Genomic DNA, 17047 nt, shown 5'->3' with positions numbered 1-17047 from the left:
ATTTTCTATAACTGTCTAGCTAACTACATAATACTCCTATGTAAAACATTATTACTATTCACTTTCTTTTAAGGCAACATTATACATTAAGTGCAACTGGTGAACATCCCCTTTAAGAGGGAACCAAGTCTCTTTGAGGTAGTGCAACTTCTCAAGTCGCAAGTCCGTTTACAGCAGGAACTCCTGTACTGTTTCCAGGAACAGTTTCTTCGAAAAGAGTTCTTTTCCTTGTAAAACCAGTAGGGGGCACCCTTAATAAGGTGCAAACTATTTATATTACAGTTTGTGAACCATTCACCGTCCATGATTCGGTAGTCTTTGCAACATGGGTGAACAAAAAGCAAAAAGGAAAATAAAAGCAAAAATAAAAACAATAGGGATCCCGGGTAAACAAAGGGATCCCTTTAAGAACAACCCAGGTCGGGTATGAGCAGCAAAAAGCAGGGAAATAGACAGTTAACTATATACAATTGCAGAGCATAAGTATCTTACTCTGGTTCTGGCGGCCTCCACCGAGGTTTTACCTGGCAGGTGGCCCTCTGCGGCCCAGGTAGGCTCGACTCCAAGTCTACTCCCGCTGCCAGGTGTACCCCATGGGTCTCGGTCTTCTGCACGACCAGGTCGTGCGCCGCCATGAGTGTCTGCGTGGGCCGGTGGATGATGCAGGCGGCGACAGTGGCTGCGGCAGCTGCTTCAGTGGCAAGCTCCTATGCTTCGGTTCTGGATACCGCCAGGATGGCTGTACAGCGCTGCATGTCCCGGGCCCACCAGCTGCTTCCCTTCAGACACCGGCGATACGTCACCACATCTCCAGGTTTCAGGAGGGACTTTGCACCATCTCCGCGCAGGCAGGGCTCCACCTCGTCCCGGGTGATGCGAACTCTCAGGGTCACTCCAATTTCCTGGATGAAGACTTTCCCCTCCTGGGGCTGATAGACAATCACAACGCCCCATTTTGGCAGGGAGCCCTCCAGCAGCTCACCTCGCGCCTCCTGCTCTACTTCCCTCTGGAACTCCGCGATCAGATGGTTCCTATATTCTCCCCAAGGGAAGGGCCCGAGGTCATGCCCCCCCGGTGCTTTGGGGCCAGGTGGCGGGGACACTGGGGCACCAGCGGTCGCAGCTGCGGCCGGGTCCAGTGCGGAGGTGAGGCGACCTCCCTGGGGGTCGCGGCACTGTGTACCTTTGTTTGAGGAAACTCCTCTGGCGCCACTCCACTCTCCTGTGGGAGGCGTATGGGCTGGGGACCTGTTGTGAATTTACCTTTTGGCTCCCTCTAGTGGCTACTAGTGATTTGACTCTGGGTATGTCATTCATCCCTTGTATGCTCACCTGGGTCGTTAGGTCAGGGGTGTTGCTATATAAGCTCCCTGGACCTTCAGTTCAATGCCTGGCAACGTTGATATCAGAGCTAATCTGTAGTGCTCTTGTCTACTGATCCTGGTTCCTGCTTGATTTAGCTAAGTCTGCTTTCTTACTTTTTGCTATTTGTTTTGGTTTGCATTTTTGTCCAGCTTGTATATTATCTGTTTCCTGACCTTGCTGGAAGCTCTAGGGTGGCTGGTGTTCTCCCCCCGGGCCGTTAGACGGTTCGGGGGTTCTTGAATCTCCAGCGTGGATTTTGATAGGGTTTTTGTTGACCATATAAGTTATCTTACTACATTCTGCTATTAGTAAGTGGGCCTCTCTTTGCTAAAATCTAGTTCATCTCTGTGTTTGTCATTTCCTCTTACCTCACCGTTATTATTTGTGGGGGGCTACTATCCTACTTTTGGGGTCTATTCTCTGGAGGCAAGAGAGGTCTTTGTTTTCCTCTTCTAGGGGTAGTTAGTCCTCCGGCTGGCGCGAGACATCTAGCGACCAACGTAGGCATGTTCCCCGGCTACTGCTAGTGTTGGCGTTAGGAGTAGATATATGGTCAACCCAGTTACCACTGCCCTATGAGCTGGATTTTTGTACGTCGCAGACTTACTTGTTTCTCTGAGACCCTCGCCATTGGGGTTATAACAGTTTGCCAGGCCAGTATTAAATGTTAAATGCATTGCAGAAGCGGGATTATAAGAAAGAAAGTTCTGAGGTTTTTTTTTCTCTCTCTCTCATTTTTTTTTCTTTTCCCCTTTATCTCTGAGTGGCTTGTGTTTGCTGCAGACATGAATGTCCAGACCTTGATTACAAGTGTGGACCAGCTTGCTGCTCGTGTGCAGGGCATACAAGATTATGTTATCAGAAGTCCTATGTCAGAACCTAAGATACCAATTCCTGAACCGTTTTCCGGAGACCGATTTAAATTTAGAAATTTCAGGAATAATTGTAAATTGTATTTGTCCCTGAAACCCTGTTCATCTGGAGACTCCGCTCAGCAAGTAAAAATTGTTATTTCTTTTTTACGGGGCGACCCTCAGGATTGGGCCTTCTCGCTGGCGCCAGGAGATCCGGCATTGGCTGACATTGATGCGTTTTTTCCAAGATGGTCCATTTGGTTCCCTTGCCTAAGCTGCCCTCCTCTTCTGATCTGGTTCCTGTGTTCTTCCAGAACGTGGTTCGTTTGCACGGCATTCCTGAGAATATTGTGTCGGACAGAGGATCCCAGTTTGTTTCCAGGTTCTGGCGATCCTTTTGTGGTAGGATGGGCATTGAGTTGTCGTTTTCATCCGCTTTCCATCCCCAGACTAACGGACAAACGGAGCGAACTAATCAGACTTTGGAGGCTTATTTGAGGTGTTTTGTCTCTTCTGATCAGGATGATTGGGTGACCTTCTTGCCGTTGGCTGAATTTGCCCTTAATAATCGGGCTAGTTCCGCCACCTTGGTTTCGCCATTTTTCTGCAACTCTGGTTTCCATCCTCGTTTTTCCTCAGGACATGTGGAGCCTTCTGACTGTCCTGGGGTGGATTCCGTGGTGGATAGGTTGCAGCGGATCTGGGGGCATGTGGTGGACAACTTGAAGTTGTCACAGGAGAAGGCTCAGCGTTTTGCCAACCGCCGCCGCGGTGTGGGTCCCGACTTCGCGTTGGGGATTTGGTATGGCTGTCTTCTCGATTTGTTCCTATGAAGGTCTCCTCTCCCAAATTTAAGCCTCGTTTCATTGGTCCTTACAAGATATTGGAAATCATTAATCCTGTATCCTTTCGCCTGGATCTTCCGGTGTCGTTTGCCATCCACAACGTATTTCATAGGTCCTTGTTGCGGCGGTACGTTGTGCCTGTGGTTCCTTCTGCTGAGCCTCCTGCTCCGGTGTTGGTTGAGGGCGAGTTGGAGTACGTGGTGGAGAAGATCTTAGATTCTCGTCTCTCCAGGCGGAGGCTTCAGTACCTGGTCAAGTTGAAGGGCTATGGTCAGGAGGATAATTCCTGGGTGGTCGCCTCTGATGTGCATGCGGCCGATTTAGTTCGTTCCTTTCACGCCGCTCATCCTGATCGCCCTGGTGGTCTTGGTGAGGGTTCGGTGACCCCTCACTAAGGGGGGGTACTGTTGTGAATTTACCTTTTGGCTCCCTCTAGTGGCTACTAGTGATTTGACTCTGGGTATGTCATTCATCCCTTGTATGCTCACCTGGGTCGTTAGGTCAGGGGTGTTGCTATATAAGCTCCCTGGACCTTCAGTTCAATGCCTGGCAACGTTGATATCAGAGCTAATCTGTAGTGCTCTTGTCTACTGATCCTGGTTCCTGCTTGATTTAGCTAAGTCTGCTTTCTTACTTTTTGCTATTTGTTTTGGTTTGCATTTTTGTCCAGCTTGTATATTATCTGTTTCCTGACCTTGCTGGAAGCTCTAGGGTGGCTGGTGTTCTCCCCCCGGGCCGTTAGACGGTTCGGGGGTTCTTGAATCTCCAGCGTGGATTTTGATAGGGTTTTTGTTGACCATATAAGTTATCTTACTACATTCTGCTATTAGTAATTGGGCCTCTCTTTGCTAAAATCTAGTTCATCTCTGTGTTTGTCATTTCCTCTTACCTCACCGTTATTATTTGTGGGGGGCTACTATCCTACTTTTGGGGTCTATTCTCTGGAGGCAAGAGAGGTCTTTGTTTTCCTCTTCTAGGGGTAGTTAGTCCTCCGGCTGGCGCGAGACATCTAGCGACCAACGTAGGCATGTTCCCCGGCTACTGCTAGTGTTGGCGTTAGGAGTAGATATATGGTCAACCCAGTTACCACTGCCCTATGAGCTGGATTTTTGTACGTCGCAGACTTACTTGTTTCTCTGAGACCCTCGCCATTGGGGTCATAACAGGGACCCTTCAGGTACAGGATGCCCCATCGACGGCTCCCATGGATCCAAATCCTCCAACGGGGGCATGTTGGGGTAATCCTCTGGTGACGGGGGTCGGTGCAGGGGCCATCCTTTCCCTTAGGCCTTCTCTGGTCTCCAGTCCCACCTCATCTGAGTCATAGTTTCATTTCTTTGGTCTCCGCCCGTCACAGAAGATCAGGAGGCGGGTCTCAGCTGCTGACGGACACGTCCTCAGGATACAGAAATATTCAGACTGGGCGGCCAATGTCTTTCGCGCTCTCCAGCTTGTGTACGCCCACTTCATGCCCTTCTTCTTCTCCTGCGCTCCTCGTAGCACTGTAATGGCGGCGGTTTTGGCGGGAACTTCTGGTAGTAATAGCAGTGCACAGTCTTTGCAATAAGTCACAGTTCAAGCACAATTCAGACACAGTTCCAAGGCACACATGACCTGATTCTTCAGGCTTAAGTAGATCCTGTTTGTAACGCCATGTTTGGAGTGCTGTTGTGAATTCCGTTCTCGAACTCCCTCCTGTGGTCATGAATGGTACTTCGGCGAGTTCTGTCCGTGGACTCCCTCTGGTGGCTGTGAGTGGAACTGCTGGTTCTTGAGGTTGCTTCCTCAGCTGCTCTCGTTTGCGGCTAGGCTGGCTTCTCTATTTAACTCCACTCAGATCGTTACTTCATGCCAGCTGTCAATGTATCGGTACTGGTTCAGATCTCTCTCGGATCTTTCTGATGACCTGTCTACTCCAGCAGAAGCTAAGTCCCTGCTAGTTCATTTGTTGTTCATTGTGTACTGAATATATTTCTTAGTACTTGCTAAGTTCTAGTCCAGCTTGCTATCATGATATTGCATTGCTAGCTGGAAGCTCTGGGGTGCAGAGTGGCACCTCCGCACCGTGAGTCGGTGCGGGGGTCTTTTTGCACACTCTGCGTGGCTTTTTGTAGTTTTTTGTGCTGACCGCATAGATACCTTTCCTGTCCTCTGTCTATTTAATGAAGACTGGCCTCCTTTGCTGAAACCTGTTTCATTCCTGTGTTTGTGACTTTCCTCTTAACTCACAGTCAATATTTATGGGGGCTGCCTTTTCCTTTGGGGTATTTCTCTGAGGCAAGGTAAGGCTTTATTTCCTATTTTTAGGGGTAGTTAGCTCTTTGGCTGTGAAGAGGCGTCTAGGGAGAGTTAGGTACGCTCCATGGCTATTTCTAGTGTGTGTGATAGGATTAGGGTTTGCGGTCAGCAGAGATCCCACTTCCCAGAGCTTGTCCTGTCATCTAGTTTAACCATCAGGTCATTTCAGGTGCTCCTAACCACCAGGTCCATAACAGAATGCCCCCAGATGCAGGGCCGCGGGGTACTCGGTACCGGGCCTCTCTGCCTCAGTTCTGGGGTTATCATGGTGGCTAGACCCGGTCTGTGACCCTGCTAAGGGGCGTCCAATGAAAGGTGTGATGATGGTGCGTGGTGTAGGTCGCGGTGAATAACGAAGACACAGGGTTGCAGTCTCTTTACCTCTTTACTGAAGGCTTCAAAATCCTCAATCCAGAGTACTGTTAACAGGGCGGGCTGAGACCGGCCGGTCCGAAGGCACCTCCAGAGTTCCCTTTGCAGGTGGAAATCTGTGCCTACCTTCTAGCGCCTGTGTGTTGTAGTACTTCCCTGCTGAGCACCACGGGATAGTCCTCACAACTGTTGTGTCTGTTTCTGATGTTTTTTCTCACAACTTCTATCTGTTCTGATGTTCTTCTCCATCCCCCATATGATATGGCTAGGACGCACCCGTATGATGGGTAGGCCTGGAGTTCTTCCGGGACCCTAGTGACGCCCCTCTCCCACAGTTGCCCCCTATGTCTGCTTAGGTGATTTAGGTGAGACAGCCAACCTATAATTAACTGTCCTGCCGTTGGTTTGAAGTAATGCTTGGAGCCCAATACTTCCTCGGCGTTCCGGCCACCGGCTACACGCCTCAGTAGGATGTTGCCTCGATCTTACGGCACGACTCCTACTGGTGTTATCTCCTTTTCGCTGTGATCTCGTTTCTCACTCTTCACAATAAACCTCGCTTCTTGTCCTTTCTTGAGATACCACCACAATGTAGTGCAGGCGCAGTTCCTTAACGCTCTGTCTTGTTCGCTAGGCCTCTGTCAGGATCCCACCCCTGACAGGGACCCCCCTGAATCTTTCCCCTGCAACACCCCCTGCCACAGGATGTTGCCTGGTTCCAACCCAGTCAGCTTCTGTCTAACTTCCTATCCAACCCCCAGTTTTACCAGATTGTGAGGAGTGGCCTAATACATAGTACCCTTTGCTCCCCCTGGAGGCCAGACTGTGAAGTGTATTGGTGTTTGTGATACCTGGTCAGGTGAACTCTTTAAGTGCCATCAGACGTACCATCACTCCCCTTAGCGGCGGAGCGTCAGTACTGCAACGACCAGGACTCTGGGGCGCTGCAGAGGGATTGCAGGAGATTGTAAGAAGGAAAGTAGTATGGGGTGAAAGAGAAAAGAAACCAAAACATTGTAGTCGTTTGGTATTCTGTTACCTTCCAGTCAATTCCAGTCCAATTCAGTCTAATTCAATGTAATTAAAAAGATATAATTTAAAAGATGAACGTTAAAAGATGAATGCAGCAGACTGCGTCTGGAGCAGACACCTGCATGTGAATATATACCCAGTTAAGAGTGATCAGGTGTGAATGAAGAGGTGGCTGGGTATGGGAGACCAGATGTAGAGAGTTAAGCAGAGGTCATAAAGAGAGGGAGGGGTTGGAGTGACCACTCAAAGAGATGCCAGAATAACATAATAAGAGACATGAAACAAGTCATGGAAACAAGATGATAGGTAAGAAAGCATACTAAAAAAGGATTATATGTGCTCCACATAATTGAAGTACATTAGAAGAGCGGTTAGATTATTAAATTAAATAGACATAGTATGACATTAATTACATTTTGGACAGCCCCTTCTATTTCACAGGATCTTTTTTATTGTTTTTACAGTAGACGATAATATGGGTATAATGATATAGTACATATCTAATTAATTAAACATCAACAACAGCTGGATTAGAGAGACTAAGTAAGAGGAAACCACATGAGAGGATAGCTGGGCGAGTCACCATAGAAACCCAAATGTGCAGTCTGATGTGCACAAAAAACGTTATTACGAGGTCTTCCACATTACTGAGCTGTGGTTGAGCAGAGCTGTGACATTGTTGAAAGTATAGGAAATGCTGGTCTGCAAAAAATGTGAGGGACTGAATATTGAAAGGTTAATACAAAAATAAGAAACAAAGATATGCTATACCATCGTATAGCATGAATGATCTAACTAAGCGTATTATGCATGTGCAATTAATTGATTCTCTAGTGATGAGTGACATGTTTCAATGAGCAGTGTTGAATTTTTAGGATTTTCCTAAATTTGGAAAATTCAAATAATTTGCCTAAAATGGCCAATGCCTTTTTACTATGGATGAGCGAACGTGCTATCACTTGAGTATCTATGTGTTCAGATATGCTCGGTACTCAACGAGCATTAGTTGATGCTCGAAGCTGAATCTTGAAGTGCCACCTGTTACATAGCCAATAAGCATGCAAGGAACGAATGCGAGTCACTGTAATGCCGTAGGCATCTTGGTAGTAGCATTACTGTGATTGGTTAGACGCATTACCTCATCAGAGGTTAAAAAATGACCAGTGCCTGCACGCTCGGCTCACAGATGCCATTGCAGAGTTCAGGGACAGTTCTTATTGGAGGGAGAGAGTGCTTGTCCAAGCCTGTGTGCGCAAGGTTAATGAATGAGTCCTCTAGTGTTTATACTGGTGCTGATGCTGAACCATTTTAAAATTTATATCATATATATATTCTGCATTTAGCCCAGGGAGGGAAGGTTGAAGGAGCTTTGCAGTCTGTTGCAAAATATACAGCTCTGTCAAAAATTAAGAGACCACCACATCAAAACCCTGTCATGGGCAGCCCAATCTCCAGACCTGAACCCCATTGAGAACCTCTGGAATATAATCAAGAGGATGATGGATAGTCACAAGCCATCAAACAAAGAAGAACTGCTTCAATTTTTGCACCAGAAGCAGTGTGAAAGACTGGTGGAAAGCATGCCAAGGTGCATGAAAGCTGTGATTAACCCCTTAGTGACAGAGCCAATTTGGTACTTAATGACCGAGCCAATTTTTACAATTCTGACCACTGTCAATTTATGAGGTTATAACTCTGGAACGCTTTATCGGATCCCGCTGATTCTGAGACTATTTTTTCGTGACATATTGTACTTCAAGTTAGTGGTAACATTTCTTTGATATTACTTGAGATTATTTATGAAAAAAACGGAAATATGGCGAAAATTTTTAAAATTTTGCAATTTTCAAACTTTGTATTTTTATGCCCTTAAATCAGAGAGATATGTCACAAAAAATAGTTAATAAATAATATTTCCCACATGTCCACTTTACATCAGCACAATTTTGGAAGCAATTTTTTTTTTTGTTAGGGAGTTATAAGGGTTAAAAGTTGACCAGCAATTTCTCATTTTTACAACACCATGTTTTTTTTAGGGACCACATCACATTTGAAGTCATTTTGAGGGGTCTATATGATAGAAAATAACCAAGTGTGACACCATTCTAAAAACTGCACCCCTCAAGCTGCTCAAAACCACATTCAAGAAGTTTATTAACCCTTTATGTACTTCACAGGAACTGAAACAATGTGGAAGAAAAAAATGAACATTTAACTTTTTTTTGCAAACATTTTACTTCAGAACCATTTTTTTTAATTTTCACAAGTGTAAAAACAGAAATTTAACCACAAATTTTGTTGTGCAATTTCTCCTGAGTATGCCGATACCCCATATGTGGAGGTAAACCACTGTTTGGGCGCACCGCAGAGCTTGGAGGTGAAGGAGCGCCGTTTGACTGTTTCAATGCAGAATTGGCTGGAATTGAGATCGGACGCCATGTCGCGTTTGGAGAGCCCCTAATGTGCCTAAACAGTGGAAACCCCCCACAAGTGACACCATTTTGGAAACTAGACCCCTTAAGGAACTTATCTAGATGTGTGGTGAGCACTTTTAACCCCCAAGTGCTTCACAGAAGTTTATAACGTAGAGCCATTAAAATAAAAAATCGCATTTGTTTTCACAAAAATGATTTTTTCGCCCACAAATTCTTATTTTCACAAGAGTAACAGGAGAAATTAGACCACAAAAGTTGTTGTGCAATTTCTCCTGAGTACGTCGATACCCCATATGTGGGGGTAAACCACTGTTTGGGCGCACCGCAGAGCTTGGAAGTGAAGGAGCACCGTTTGACTTTTTCAATGCAGAATTGCCTGGAATTGAGATCGGATGCCATGTCGCGTTTGGAGAGCCCCTGATGTGCCTAAACAGTGGAAACCCCCCACAAGTGATACCATTTTGGAAACTAGACCCCTTAAGGAACTTATATAGATGTGTGGTGAGCACTTTGAACCCCCAAGTGCTTCACAGAAGTTTATAACGTAGAGCCGTGAAAATAAAAAATCGCATTTTTTCTACAAAAATGATCTTTTTGCCCCCAAATTTTTATTTTCACCAGGGTAACAGGAGAAATTAGACGACAAAAGTTGTTGTGCAATTTCTCCTGAGTACGTCGATACCCCATATGTGGGGGTAAACCACTGTTTGGGCGCACCGCAGAGCTTGGAAGAGAAGGAGTGTCGTTTTACTTTTTCAATGTAGAATTGGCTGGAACTGAGATCGGACGCCATGTCACGTTTGGAGAGCCCCTGATGTGCCTAAACAGTGGAAACCCCCCACAAGTGATACCATTTTGGAAACTAGACCCCTTAAGGAACTTATCTAGATGTGTGGTGAGCACTTTAAACCCCCAGGTGCTTCACAGAAGTTTATAACGTAGAGCCGTGAAAATAAAAAAATCGCATTTTTTCTACAAAAATGATCTTTTTGCCTCCAAATTTTTATTTTACCAAGGGTAACAGGAGAAAATGGACCCCAGAAGTTGTTGTACAATTTGTCCTGAGTACGCCGACACCCCATATGTGGAGGTAAACCACTGTTTCGGCGCATGGCTGAGCTCGGAAGAAAAGGAGTGCCATTTGACTTTTCAATGCAAAATTGACTGGAATTGAGATCGGACGCCATGTCGCGTTTGGAGAGCCCCTGATGTGCCTAAACAGTAGAAACCCCCCAAAAGTGACCCCATTTTGGAAACTAGACCCCCCATGGAACTTATCTAGATGTGTAGTGAGAACTTTGAATGCCCAAGTGCATCACAGAAGTTTATAATGCAGAGTCGTGAAAATAAAAAATATTTTTTTTTTTAACAAAAAAGATTTTTTAGCCCCCAAGTTTTTATTTTCACAAGGGTAACAAGAGAAATTGGACCCCAAAAGTTGTTGTCCAATTTGTCCTGAGTATGCTGGTACCCCATATGTCGAGGTAAACCACTGTTTGGGCGCATGGCTGAGCTCGGAAGGGAAGGAGCGCCATTTTGGAATGCAGACTTTGATAGAATTGTCTGCTGGCGTTATGTTGCGTTTGCAGACCCCTAATGTACCTAAACAGTAGAAACCCCCAACAAGTAACCCCATTTTGGAAAATAGACCCCCCAAGGAACTTATCTAGATATGTGGTGAGAACTTTGAATGCCCAAGTGCTTCACAGAAGTTTATAATGCAGAGTAGTGAAAATAAAAAATATATTTTTTTCACACGAAAAAGATTTTTTAGCCCCCCAATTTTTATTTTCACAAGGGTAACAAGAGAAATTGGACACCAATATTTGTTCTCCAATTTGTCCTGAGTATGCTGGTACCCCATATGTGGGGGTAAACCACTGTTTGGGCACACGGCAGAGCTCGGAAGAGAAGGAGCGCCATTTTGGAATTCAGACTTTGATAGAATTGTCTGTGGGTGTTATGTTGCGTTTGCAGAGCCCCTGATGTACCTAAACAGTAGAAACCCCCCACAAGTGACCACATTTTGGAAACTAGACCCCCTAAGGAACTTATCTAGATATGTGGTGAGAACTTTGAATGCTCAAGTGCTTCACAGAAGTTTATAATGCAGAGTAGTGAAAATAAAAAATATTTTTTTTCCCACAAAAAAGATTTTTAGCCCCCAAGTTTTTATTTTCACAAGGGTAACAGGAGAAATTGGACCCCAAAAGTTGTTGTCCAATTTATCCCGAGTACGCTGATGCCCCATATGTGGGGGTAAACCACTGTTTGGGCGCACGGCAGAGCTCAGAAGGGAGGGAGCACCATTTGACTTTATTAGCGCAAAATTGTCTGTCGTGTTTGGAGACCCCCTGATGTACCTAAACAGTGGAAACATCCCAATTCTAACTCCAACCCTAACTCCAACACACCCCTAACCCTAATCTCAACCCGGTCCATAATCCTAATCACAACCCTAACGATAATCACAACCCTAACCCCAAAACAGCCCTAATCTCAACTCTAACCATAACCCTAATCAAAACCCTAAATCCAACACACCGCTAACCCTAATCTCAACCCTAACCTCAAACCTAACCCTAATCCCAATACACCCCTAACCCTAATCCCAACCCTAACCTTAACCCTAATCCCAACCCTAATCCCAAACATAACCCTAATCCCAACCGTAACCCTAATACCAACCCTAATCCAAACCCTAACCCTAATCCCAACTCTATCCCTAACTTTAGCCCCAACCCTAACCCTAACTTTGGCCCCAACCATAGCCCTAACCCTAACTTTAGCCCCAATCCTAACCCTAAATTTAACCCTAACCCTAGCCCTAACTTTAGCCCCAACCCTAACCCTAAGGCTACTTTCCCACTTGCATCGTGTGGCATCCGTCACAATCCGTCGTTTTGGACAAAAAACGGATCCTGCAAATGTGCCCACAGGATGCCTTCTTTGCCCATAGACTTGTATTACCGACGGATGGCCACATGTCGCGTCCATCGTGCACTGGATCCGTTGTGTTTTGGCGGACCGTCGTCACAAAAAAAGTTCAATGTAACCTTTTTTTTGTACGTCGCGTCCGCCATTTCCGCGCATGCGTGGCCGTAACTCTGCCCCCTCTGTTATGGACCTGGTGGTTAGGTGCACCAGGAATGACCTGATAGTTAAACATGGAATCGGGACGAGCTCTGGGGAAATGGGAACTCTGCTGACAGCAAACCCTACTCCTATCAACACAACTAGAAATAGCCATGGAGTGTGCCTGACTCTGCCTAGACGCCTCTTCACAGCCTAAGAGCTAACTACCCCTAAAGAAAGGAAACAAAGCCTCACTTGCCTCAGAGAAATTTCCTCAAAGGTAAAAGCAGCCCCCCACAAGTATTGACTGTGAGTTAAGAGGAAATCACAAACATAGGATGAAATAGGCTTTAGCAAAGAGAGGCCAGTCTAACTAAACAGATTGAGGATAGAAAAGTGATCTTTGCGGTCAACACAACAAACTACAAAAACCACGCAGAGTGTGCAAAAAATACCCCCGCACTGACTCACGGTGCGGTGGTGCCACTCTGCACCCCCAGAGCTTCCAGCTAGCCAGGCAGTTTCATGATAGCAAGCTGGACTAGAACTTAGCAAGAAAAACCATAAGTAACAAATGAACAAGCCGGAACTTAGCTTTTGCTGGAGTAGACAGGTCCTCAGAAAGATCCAGGAGAGATCTGAACCAGTACTAGAACATTGACAGCTGGCATGGAGTAACGATCTGAGTGGAGTTAAATAGAGAATCCTAGCCTAGCCCTAAATGAGGGCAGCTGGGGAAGGAATCTCAGAACTAGCAGCTCCACTCACAGCCACCAGAGGGAGTCCAAGGACAGAACTCACCGAATTACCATTCATGACCACAGGAGGGAGTTCGAGAACGGAATTCACAACAGTACCCCCCCCCCTTGAGGAGGGGTCACCGAACCCTCACCAGAGCCCCCAGGCCGATCAGGACGAGCCAAATGAAAGGCACGAACTAAATCGGCAGCATGGACATCAGAGGCAACAACCCAGGAATTATCCTCCTGACCATAGCCCTTCCATTTGATCAAGTACTGAAGTTTTCGTCTCGAAATACGAGAATCCAAAATCTTCTCCACCACATACTCCAACTCCCCCTCAACCAACACCGGAGCAGGAGGATCAACAGAGGGAACCATAGGCGCCACATATCTCTGCAGCAACGACCTATGGAACACATTATGGATGGCAAAAGAAGCAGGAAGGGCCAAACAAAATGATACAGGATTAAGAATTTCAGAAATCTTATAAGGACCAATGAAACGAGGCTTAAACTTAGGAGAAGAAACCTTCATAGGAACATAACGAGATGATAACCAAACCAAATCCCCAACACGAAGTCGGGGACCAACACGGTGACGGCGGTTAGCGAAACGTTGAGCCTTCTCTTGGGACAAGGTCAAATTGTCCACCACATGAGTCCAAATTTGTTGCAACCTGTCCACCACAGAATCCACACCAGGACAGTCCGAAGGCTCAACCTGCCCTGAAGAAAAACGAGGATGAAAACCAGAATTACAAAAAAAAGGTGAAACCAAAGTAGCCGAACTGGCCCGATTATTAAGGGCGAACTCAGCCAATGGCAAGAAGGTCACCCAATCATCCTGATCCGCAGAAACAAAGCATCTCAGATAAGTTTCCAAAGTCTGATTGGTTCGTTCGGTTTGGCCATTTGTCTGAGGATGGAAAGCCGAAGAAAAAGACAAATCAATGCCCATTTTAGCACAAAAGGACCGCCAAAACCATGAAACAAACTGGGAACCTCTGTCAGACACGATGTTCTCCGGAATGCCATGCAAACGAACCACATGTTGGAAAAATAATGGAACCAAATCAGAGGAAGAAGGCAATTTAGGCAATGGTACCAAATGGACCATTTTAGAGAAGCGATCACAAACCACCCAGATGACCGACATCCTTTGAGAAACAGGAAGATCTGAAATAAAATCCATGGAAACATGCGTCCAGGGCCTTTTCGGGACCGGCAAGGGCAAAAGTAACCCACTGGCACGAGAACAGCAGGGATTAGCCTGAGCACAAGTCCCACAAGACTGCACAAAAGAACGCACATCCCGCGACAAGGAAGGCCACCAAAAGGACCTAGCCACCAATTCTCTGGTACCAAAAATCCCAGGATGACCAGCCAACACCGAACAATGAACCTCAGAGATAACTCTATTAGTCCATCTATCAGGGACAAACAGTTTCTCCGCTGGACAACGGTCAGGTCTATCAGCCTGGAACTCCTGCAGCACCCGCCGCAAATCAGGGGAGATGGCAGACAGAACTACCCCCTCTCTGAGAATACCAGCCGGCCCAGGAACCCCAGGAGAATCAGGCACAAAACTCCTTGAAAGGGCATCAGCCTTCGCATTCTTAGAACCCGGAAGGTACGAAACCACAAAATTGAAACAGGAGAAAAACAGCGACCAACGAGCTTGTCTAGGATTCAACCACTTGGCAGACTCGAGATAAGTCAGATTCTTGTGATCTGTCAAGACCACCACGCGATGCTTGGCTCCTTCAAGCCAATGTCGCCACTCCTCAAATGCCCACTTCATAGCCAACAACTCCCGATTGCCAACATCATAATTACGCTCAGCGGTCGAAAACTTTCTCGAAAATAAAGCGCATGGCTTCATTACAGAGCAATCAGAACTTCTCTGAGACAAAACAGCCCCTGCTCCAATTTCAGTAGCATCAACCTCGACCTGAAAAGGGAGCGAAACATCTGGCTGACACAACACAGGAGCCGAAGAGAAACGACGTTTCAACTCCTGAAAAGCCTCAACGGCCGCAGAGGACCAATTCACCACATCAGCACCCTTCTTGGTCAAATCAGTCAACGGTTTAACAACACTAGAAAAATTAGCGATGAAGCGACTGTAAAAATTGGCAAAGCCCAGAAATTTCTGAAGGCTCTTCACAGATGTAGGCTGAGTCCAATCATAAATAGCTTGGACTTTAACAGGATCCATCTCGATAGAAGAAGGGGAAAAAATGAAGCCCAAAAAGGAAACCTTCTGAACTCCAAAGAGACACTTAGATCCCTTCACAAACAAGGAATTAGCACGAAGGACCTGGAACACCATTCTGACCTGCTTCACATGGGACTCCCAATCATCCGAAAAGACCAAAATATCATCCAAATATACGATCATGAATCTATCCAGATACTTTCGGAAGATGTCATGCATAAAGGACTGAAACACAGAGGGAGCATTAGAAAGGCCGAATGGCATCACCAGGTACTCAAAATGGCCCTCGGGCGTATTAAATGCTGTTTTCCATTCATCGCCCTGTTTAATACGCACGAGATTATACGCCCCTCGAAGGTCTATCTTGGTGAACCAACTAGCCCCCTTAATCCGAGCAAATAAATCAGACAGTAGAGGCAAAGGGTACTGAAATTTGACCGTGATTTTATTCAGAAGGCGGTAATCAATACAAGGTCTCAGAGAACCATCCTTCTTGGCCACAAAAAAGAACCCTGCTCCCAATGGTGACGACGACGGGCGGATATGCCCTTTCTCCAAGGACTCCTTTATATAACTCCGCATAGCGGCGTGTTCTGGCACAGACAAATTGAAAAGTCGTCCCTTAGGGAACTTGCTACCAGGAATCAAATTAATAGCACAATCACAATCCCTATGAGGAGGTAGGGTACTAGACTTGGGCTCATCAAATACATCCCGGTAATCCGACAAAAACTCAGGGACTTCAGAAGGAGTGGAGGAAGAAATTGACAACAATGAAACATCCCCATGACAACCCCAACTGGACACCGACATTGATTTCCAATCCAATACTGGATTATGGACCTGCAGCCATGGCAAACCCAACACGACCACATCATGCAGATTATGCAACACCAAAAAGCGAATATCCTCCTGATGCGCAGGAGCCATGCACATGGTCAACTGGGTCCAGTACTGAGGCTTATTCTTGGCCAAAGGCGTAGCATCAATTCCCCTCAAAGGAATGGGATGCTGCAAGGGCTCCAAGAAAAAACCACAGCTCCTGGCAAACTCTAAGTCCATCAAATTCAGGGCAGCACCTGAATCCACAAATGCCATAACAGAATAGGATGACAAAGAGCAAATCAGAGTAACGGACAAAAGAAATTTAGGCTGTACAGTACCAATAGTGACAGACCTAGCGAACCGCTTAGTGCGCTTAGGACAATCAGAGATAGCATGAGTGGAGTCACCACAGTAAAAACACAGCCCATTCTGACATCTATGTTCTTGCCGTTCAGCTCTGGTCAAAGTCCTATCACATTGCATAGGCTCAGGCCCCTGCTCAGAGGATACCGCCAAATGGTGCACAGTTTTGCACTCACGTAAGCGCCGATCGATCTGTATGGCCAAGGACATTGATTCATTCAGACCAGCAGGCGTGGGGAACCCCACCATAACATCCTTAAGGGCTTCAGAAAGACCCTTTCTGAAAATTGCTGCCAGGGCACACTCATTCCACTGAGTAAGCACAGACCACTTTCTGAACTTCTGGCAATATACCTCTGCTTCATCCTGACCCTGACACAAAGCCAGCAAAATTTTCTCTGCCTGATCCACAGAATTAGGTTCATCATAAAGCAATCCCAGCGCCAGAAAAAATGCATCTACATTACGCAATGCAGGATCTCCTGGCGCCAGGGCGAATGCCCAGTCTTGAGGATCGCCACACAACAAAGAAATAATGATTCTCACTTGCTGAATAGGGTCACCAGAAGAGCGGGGTTTCAGAGCAAGAAACAGTTTACAATTGTTTTTGAAATTCAGAAATT

This window comes from Ranitomeya variabilis, chromosome 1 (genome assembly GCF_051348905.1).
Source record: "Ranitomeya variabilis isolate aRanVar5 chromosome 1, aRanVar5.hap1, whole genome shotgun sequence".
NCBI lineage: Eukaryota > Metazoa > Chordata > Amphibia > Anura > Dendrobatidae > Ranitomeya > Ranitomeya variabilis.
Note: the sequence above shows the minus strand (reverse complement) of the source record.